This window comes from Ambystoma mexicanum, chromosome 1p, assembly GCF_040938575.1.
Source record: "Ambystoma mexicanum isolate Mex_15411 chromosome 1p, UKY_AmexF1_1, whole genome shotgun sequence".
In the NCBI taxonomy this organism is placed as follows: domain Eukaryota; kingdom Metazoa; phylum Chordata; class Amphibia; order Caudata; family Ambystomatidae; genus Ambystoma; species Ambystoma mexicanum.
In genome coordinates this window covers 1,170,573,038-1,170,581,417 of record NC_090921.1, presented here as the reverse complement: position 1 = coordinate 1,170,581,417, position 8,380 = coordinate 1,170,573,038, and positions in this window count along the sequence as shown.

Below are 8,380 nucleotides of genomic sequence, written 5' to 3'. Positions count from 1 at the left end.
ATCACGTCTAGACAAAGAGCTGAAGCAGGAGGAGAATAGGCAGAGGAAGGTATGGAGGAGGAGAAATTAAGAAAAAGATGATTGGAGGAATAAATAATATATGTGGTTACGAGGAAAATATGAGTAAATCAAATTAAGAGATGCTCTGGAGCTATGGGATGGAGGAGTGTCAAGAGAATGCAGGTGGTAGGATTCAACGAGATATGATATATGATATGATATGACATTTATAACGCGCCCATACACAAGTGTTTCAGGGCGCGACGAGGCTAGGGAGGGGGAACAGAGGGAAGACAGCGATCCTACTAGACCAGGTGTCATTCAGATTGCGCAAGTGCATGGGAAGGGGGAAGGAGGAAAGGGAGAGGGAGAGGGGGAGGGGAAAGTGCAGTACATGGGATAAGAATAACAACAATAAGTAAAGTATGGCCTGCTGGTGGCAAGTGCAAGGGTAAGTGCAGACATCCAGTGTCAAGTGCTGGTAGTGGGACTGTAGGGATACAGAGACAGTCACGAGTGCAGGGGGTTGCCAGGAAGGCAGTGCAGGTGTCTGACTGGCAGTGGAGGGGACCTGGACCCGAGAACACAGGGTGGCCAGGTGACCAGGGCAGGTTTAGCTAGGGATTCAGCAAGGGAGAGGAGGAGAAAAAGCAGAAGCAAAGGGAAAGGTTTTGAGGTGCTTCTGGAACCAGAGATGGTTCTCCTCAAGTTTCAGTGAGGCAGGGAGGCTGTTCTAGAAGGAGGCCCCAGCCGGAGCTAGAGATCTACGGCCAACTCGTTGCTTTGAGTAGCAACTGACCCTGAGGGAGTTGGAGGCGGATTAGCGAATCGCTCGAGAAGGAAGATATTTAGGAAGAGAGAGTTGTGGTTATTGAGACCCCAGGCCCCAGAAGGCCTTGTGGACAATGCAGAGGGTTTGAACATAATCCTCGCAGCCACTGGGAGCCAATACAAAGATTTGAGTCCTGGAGAAATATGGTCCCTGGGCTTGAGGCCAAGGACAAGTCTTGCAGTCCTGTTCTGGATAAGTTGCAGAGGGCGGAGAGTAGAGGCAGGCAGATTCAGAAAGAGGCTGTTGCAATAGTCCAGTTTACAGTAACCAGAGCTCTGGAGACAGTGAACCTCTGGGGGAAGGAGAGGAAAGGTGGAAAAGACGAGGTTGAGTGGGTAGTGGTAAGATATAGATTTAAATCACTGAGGAGAATAAAGGGCAAGGATAGAGGAAGTATAGATGGAGAGAATCAAGATCTTCAATAAACGTAGCAAGAAGGCCACAGGGGCGATAGAGAACAGGAAGAGGGTGAGAAAAAGTAGAGAAATTCTATTCCAAGGACAAAAAATGAGTAAGCGAAGAAAGAGTGTCCAGGAAGAATCAAAAAGGATGCCAATGCTGCCGCCTTTTCTGGTAAGACGAGGAGTATGGGTGGACAAAGTATTAGAGGAGCAGCGACTAGCAAGAGTGGCAGTATTAGGGGAGATACCCAGGTTTCATTGATGCAGAAAACATGAAAGTTGATGTGAAAAAAGAGGTCAAGAACAGAGTACAATTTATTACAAATTGAGCGGGGATTCCGGCGTCCGACAGAAAAAGAAGGCAGGGCAGAGGAAGAAAGAAAGAGAAGGATAGAAAAGATTAGCTAGATTGAGTGAGAGAAACGTAGAGGGAGATGAATATCTAGGTGAACAATGAACTGGAATGGAAAAAGTCATCATAATTAGCAAGATAAGAAAGAAACTGAAAATAGTAACATGAAAGGATGGCGTTATGACATGGGCGAGTTGGTTAAAAACTGAAGAAAGCAAACAGAAACGAGATAATTTAGAAGTGTTAATATGCACAACCAATCGCAAATGGGAGCAAACAGGAAATGTGAGACACCCTTTGAGATAACCGGAAATGTATACAAATGCCCAGGGTGAGAACGCCCTAATGGGTGGAACTTAAAGGGCGGATAACAACACGTGATCAGTAACATGACGGTCCAGGTGGGTGTTCACCATGCAGCAATGCAAAATGGTATGGGAGCTGGAATTGTCCTACGCTTAAGGTGATTCAACTCAGTGTGCTGCATGTACTGTGGCGGCAGGGACTGGGGCCCAGGAGCCGGCATGACGTTGTAGTCCACTTCAAATCATGTGATGAGTCACAGGACGGCAGAGGTGGGCGTGAACCTTGTAAGATGGTATGGGAGAGGGTTGGCGGCGTGACCCGTGTTGGGACGTCGCCTCTGGGAACTGGATTTGTCCTCCTTTTAAGGTGAGTCACCTCAGCATCCTGTGTGTACCGTGGTGGCAGTGACTGGTGTCTATAAGATGGAAAGATTGTAGTCCCCTTCAGATCACGTGATGAGTCATGTCAAAGACCAGGTGGATGTGCCAGGCAGGTTGTAAGTAGGTACAGGGGCGGGCTGGTGGTGTCACCCACATGCTGCAGATCATCAAGGACTGACTTAGTCTTAGGATACAAGACCTCAAAAAGCCTGCACCTTGGCTCAAAGGAGCAGACGAAGGATTAGCTACATTCTGGAGCCTGTGCCATTAAGGAAGAGTGAAGTAACTCCTCTTGGACCTTGGAACAGAGACAATTGAAACAAATGAGACTCGAAAGCCTGACCACTCACCCTAAGATTGGGAAAGCCATTGTAAGAAACATTTATGGAAGAAGGCCATTGTGACGAATAGGGGGATTTTGTCACTTTGCCCCAGAGGGGATCCGTTTCTTGTGAGGCTAGGGAGGTGAGCCTGCTACACAATATTCCCCCTAGTGGTGGCGATAAATGGGACCTCACAGGGAGAGACTCCCCTCTTGGGGACCAGGACTCCCGTTCCGGCAAGGAACTCCCTAACCCCCTGTTTTATGAGTCCAACATACCATCAGGGCTTCAGGAAAGCCATCTTGAACCAATCACTGTTTGTCACTGTAACATCTCTGAAGAAGGGGAAGGCTTGCCTGACACTGAGACAAGGAAACCCTTAGGAAGCAGTGAAGATAACAAATTGCCTGACACTGAGATGAGGAAGCAGAAAGGAATCATTAACAATGTGAGTTCAACATTGAAAAAGGACTATATCTAGGTACTGGGGAAGCCTCAGAGTAGCATAATAAAACGAGGAGGAGTTGAAGAATCACAGAGAGAGACCCGGGAAGTTCAAACATGGGATGTGACGGACGCAAGCACGAAACATAAGATCTTCTGTCGGGAGAATCAGCATTGGAGAGAGAAGAGACCTGAGAAAAGCAGCAGAAGAATAGCAGTGGCATGACCTGGGGAAGGGTGACTGAGCATTCTGTGAACGGCACAGAGACTGCTCCAACAGTGGAAATACTGAGCCACACCAAAGAGTAACTGAGCATCGGCAGGAACACAGAAACCCTTCCAAAACAGACAGATAACCCAATTCCGAGCAACAATCTGTGATGCTAGCCCTCTACGGAGAAAGGTAATGGGAGAGGCAGGAGACCCGGGGAGGAACACGTGGAAAGGGACAGAGCCAGCCTACTCGTCCCAGTGAAGGAGTAACTATTCTGAAGTATGTGAATAAGTATAGGAGACAGCCTACTCGTCCCAGTGAAGCAGTAACTATTCAGAAGTGTAAATCAGTATGGGACACAGTATACTCATCCCAGTGAAGCCATGACTATTCATAAGTGAAAACCATGGTGGGACACAGCCTATTCATCCCATTGAAACAGTAATAATTCATAAGAGTCTGACTATGTATCGGACTAAGCCTAATCCTTCCAGTGAACAGACAAGAACCAAGCGAAGTGAAAGGGGAAAGAACCAACTGAATAAGAAATATAGAGGATCACAGAATTCAAACGTAAGTGGAGAAAGTAACAAAGAGACACCTCAAGCTGCCATTAAGGATAAGGGTCTGAATCCTAAATTGATAAACCAAGTGACTTTTATCCAGGAGAAAAGGGAACAACCCGGAGGTGGAAGAGTCTCCTTACAGAATTGAAAGAACTGATTCAGGAAATCACCAGGAACTATTTCAGAATAGCTTACTGAAGCTGGGAATGCTTGTCCAGGAGAAGGGAGTCATTCTCCTGGACCTTTGTGTCATTTTGCTCTTTGGTAGGGTTAGCATAGATTAGCGGTGGGAAGACAAACAGACTATTGTTTTGGACTAGGCTATTGACGACAATCACACCAGTTAGTTTTGTGTTAGGTAGGGCAAACCCTTAGAATAGGGACAGAGAGGTATTTTATTATCATTTAAATAGAGCAATACATTTTTGGAAATGTCATCATTTGGTCCATCTCTTCTCTTGACCTACCACACCATCCTATGCCTTGTTATTCCGTTGGGGAATATCCTGTTTATGTTTAATTTGTCCCACCCCTGTACAGAGTCCCTAATGAAAACATTGAACTTTGAGCACCTGGTCTTGGCATACTTCTTGGTCTGAGCTTCCCACTTGCACTTACCCTCTCTTACTTTCACCTACCCCCTCCACACAGCACCATGGTTGCTTCCACTTAAAGAAGGCAAAAGCAGGTGCATAATGATGAATGCAGGAAGTAAGGAAATTAAAATTCCTATCCTACATGCACAATGTATATGGCGAGCATACCATGCTTGCCTCCTTGATGGTCATTCTCCACTAACATGTTTCAGGAAACACTTTATACCTCCTGTTGTCATGGCTTCTCACATTCACCCAGGATAAACAAAGCATGAATGAGGAGGTAAACAATGTTGCACACATATCAGGACTCATGAAACCACAGAGTTGGCATTTGGGCTACTGTATCTGGAAAAGGTTGGGAAAATCACCATTCTGATCTGAATATTACACAACCTGACAATCAGTCAACGGGTACCAATGTCTTATTTGGAGTATCCAGAATCCTTTGAGTGCATGTGTGCTACATTTATATATTGCCATTGAACCCCTTTTCATATGCCTTTTCGGCATGATGCAATATCATGTTCTATAGCATTTATCAATTAAAAAAGTCCATAACACTCGTGAATATGTTTTAAATGGTATGCATTATCTAAATTTCCTCTCCCCAACTCACTCGTCCTAACTCTATACACATACCATCTTTCCTAAGGAATGCTCATCAACCCCTCAAACTCTCTAACCCCTTCACCCATCACGCTGCTATTCCTAACTCTAAAAACACCATCACACCTCCTTCCCCGCTGACCCCCAACAGTGATCACATCAGTAATCATATCCACCTACTCCCACCATAACCTACATAACCAACCTCCATCACCCACACATACACCTCTTTCCTAATGCCCAACCATTATCACACCACGCCTCCTTGCTCCTCTCTAACCCCAACACCTATCAGACGTTCATCATAATTTCCATCATAGTTGTTTAGCATGACCAGTGGATTTTTTTAACATCTGCTGCCTTCTTCGTGCAAAGAAGGTGTGTTTTTTCTGCCATCCTAGCCCAACTCTTGGCAAGGTATAGTTGGAATTTTAAATTGTGTATTTTTCGTGGTAACTTTCTCCATGTGCAGTGTGTGCAGCCCAGTGTTGCCCCGCTCCCGGCCCACCTCCCAGCCCGCCCAACCCCTGATTGGCCCTGGTACCCTTTTTCTCCAACCTTCTGCCCATGCTGCCCGGTCGGCTAAGGACTCAGAGGCAAAGGGCAGCTCCTCCAGAAGCAGCTCCTGATCGTGTTTGCCAGTGTTCACCAGTGTAGCCTGCGGCCGTCAACCAGCAGCCACTGACAAGGTAAGTGTGGTTCGGGCAGGGTATACAGCCATTACTGCTCCCCATTAAACTGACCAACCAATCTTATTATAAATTAACTTGTAGTGTGATGTATACAGCCCACAGTTTGTATATCAATCTTATTGCTCATCTTGCATATCTTGTATCTTGCCATAGGGCCTGATTACACGGTAGGCGGTAGCCATGGCACTATTAGCGCCATGGCTACCCCCTTACCGCCTTCCAGATCTGGGATCCCGGAATAGGGACTTACCGGTCTATTCTGACCTTTGCGGGACCGGTAAATCCCCATTCCGGGAACCATTCCCCATTCCCATTTGAGCCCCCATAGGGCCTAATGGGAATAGGGAAGGAGCTAATAATGGTACCGCAATTTGGGGTACCGTTATTAGCTCTGAAGTCCCTCAGCGGGTCCCGTCCATAATGCCTGGTCAGACCAGGCGTTAAAGACGGGACCCACTGAGGGACCTCGTAGTAGGGCGCTAAGGGATTACCGGCACCGGTGACCTTACCGGTGCCGGTAATCCCTTAGTGCCTACTGTGTAATGAGGCCCATAGTGTGTTTGCCAGCCATATCTTGCATCTTGCCGTAGTGTCTTAGCCAGACATATCTCACATTTAGCGAGATTGTTGTGGCAAACCATACTTTCAAGGTGTTACTGCATTTCTCCCCCTATTCAGGTGTGTCAAATCTAGGTTTTAATGCTTTTACTGTGGTGCCTCCATTTTAGGCCCAGGTGTCCCAAATCTAGGGGATACAGCATTTACCATTGTGCCCTCACTCTAGGCCCTTCTCCCTCCATCCATGTGTCCCAAATCCAGGTGTTCTGAATCTACTGTTGTGCCCCCATTCTAGGGCATTCAACCTCTATCCAGGTGTATCAAATCTAGGTGTGAATGTATTTATTGTTGTGTCCCCATTTTAGGTCTAGGTGTCTCAAAGCTAGGTGTTACTGCATGTACGGTTGTACCTCCACTCTAGGCCCTTCTCCCGCCATCCAAGGTGTCCCAAATTCAGGTATTACTGAATGTACTGTTGTGCCCCCATTCTAGACCCTTCTCCCTATATCCAGGTGTCCCAAATCTAGAAGTTACTGCATTTACTGTTGTGCCCCTATTTTAGGTCCAGGTGTCCCTAATCTAGGTGTTACTGAATCTACTGCTGTGCTCGCATTGTTGGCCCTTCTCCCACTATCCAGGTGTCGTAAATCTAGGTGTTACTGCATTTACTGTTGTGCCCCCTTTTTAGATCCAGGTGTCCCAAATCTAGGCGTGACTGCATTTACTGTTGTGCCTCCACTCTGGGCCCGTCTCCCTCCATCAATGTTTCCCAAATCCAAGTGTTACTGAATCTACTGTTGTGCCTTCTTTCTAGTCCTTTCTCCATCTATCCAGGTGTGTCAAATCCAGGTGTTACTGAATGTATTGTTGTGCCCCTACTCTGGGCCCTTCTCCCTCCATTCAGGTGTCCCAAATCTAGGAGTTACTGCATTTACTATTGTGCTCCCATTTCAGGTCCAGGTATCCCAAATATAGGTGTTACTGCATTTACTGTTGTGCACCCATTTTAGGTCCAGGTGTCGCAAATATAGGTGTTACTGCATTTACTGTTGTGCTCCCATTCTAGGCACTTCTCACTCTATCCAGTTGTCCGAAAGCTAGGTGTTACTGCGTGTACAGTTGTGCACCCATTTTAGGCCCTTCACCCTGTATCCAGGTGTCCCAAATCTAGGTATTACTGCATTTACTACTGTGCCCCCTTTTTAGATCCAGGTGTCCCAAATCTAGGTGATAATGCATTTACTGTTGTGCCCCCATTCTAGGCCCTTCTCTTTCTATCCAGGTGTGTCAAGTCTAGGTGTTACTGTACTTAGTGTTGTGCCCCCTTTTTAGGTCCAGGTGTCCCAAATCTAGGTGATACTGCATTTACTGTTGTGCCCCCACTCTAGGCCCTTCTTCCTCCATCCATGTGTCCCAAATCCAGGTGTTACTGAATCTACTGTTGTGCCCCCATTATAGACCCTTCTCCCTCTATCCAGGTGTGTCAAATCTAGGTGTTACTGGATTTATTGTTGTGCCCCCATTTTAGGCCAGGTTTCCCGAATCGAGGTGTTACTGCATGTACGGTTGTGCCCCCACTCTAGGCCCTTCTCCCACTATTCAGGTGTCCCCAATCCAGGTATTACTGAATCTACTGTTGTGCCCCAATTCTAGGCACTTCACCCTCTATCCAGGTGTCCCAAATCTAGGCTAGGTGTTACTGCATTTACTGTTGTTCCCTCTTTTTAGGCCCTTCTTCCTTCATTCAGGTGTTACTGAATCTACTTTTGTGCCCCCACTCTAAGCCTGTCTCCCTCTATCCAGGTGTCCCAAATCTAGGTGTTACTGAATTTACTATTATACCCCCATTCTAGGCCCTTCATCCTCCACCCAGGTGTCCCAAATCTAGGAGTTACTGCATTTACTATTGTGCCCCCTTTTTAGATCCATGTATCCCAAATCTAGGTGTTACTGCATTTACTGTTGTGCGCCCATTTTAGGCCCTTCTCCCTCTATCCAGGTGTCCCAAATCTAGGTGTTACTACACTTAGTGTTGTGTCCCCTTTGTAGGTCCAGGTATCCCAAATCTAGATGTTACTGCATTTACTGTTGTGCCCACACTCTAGGC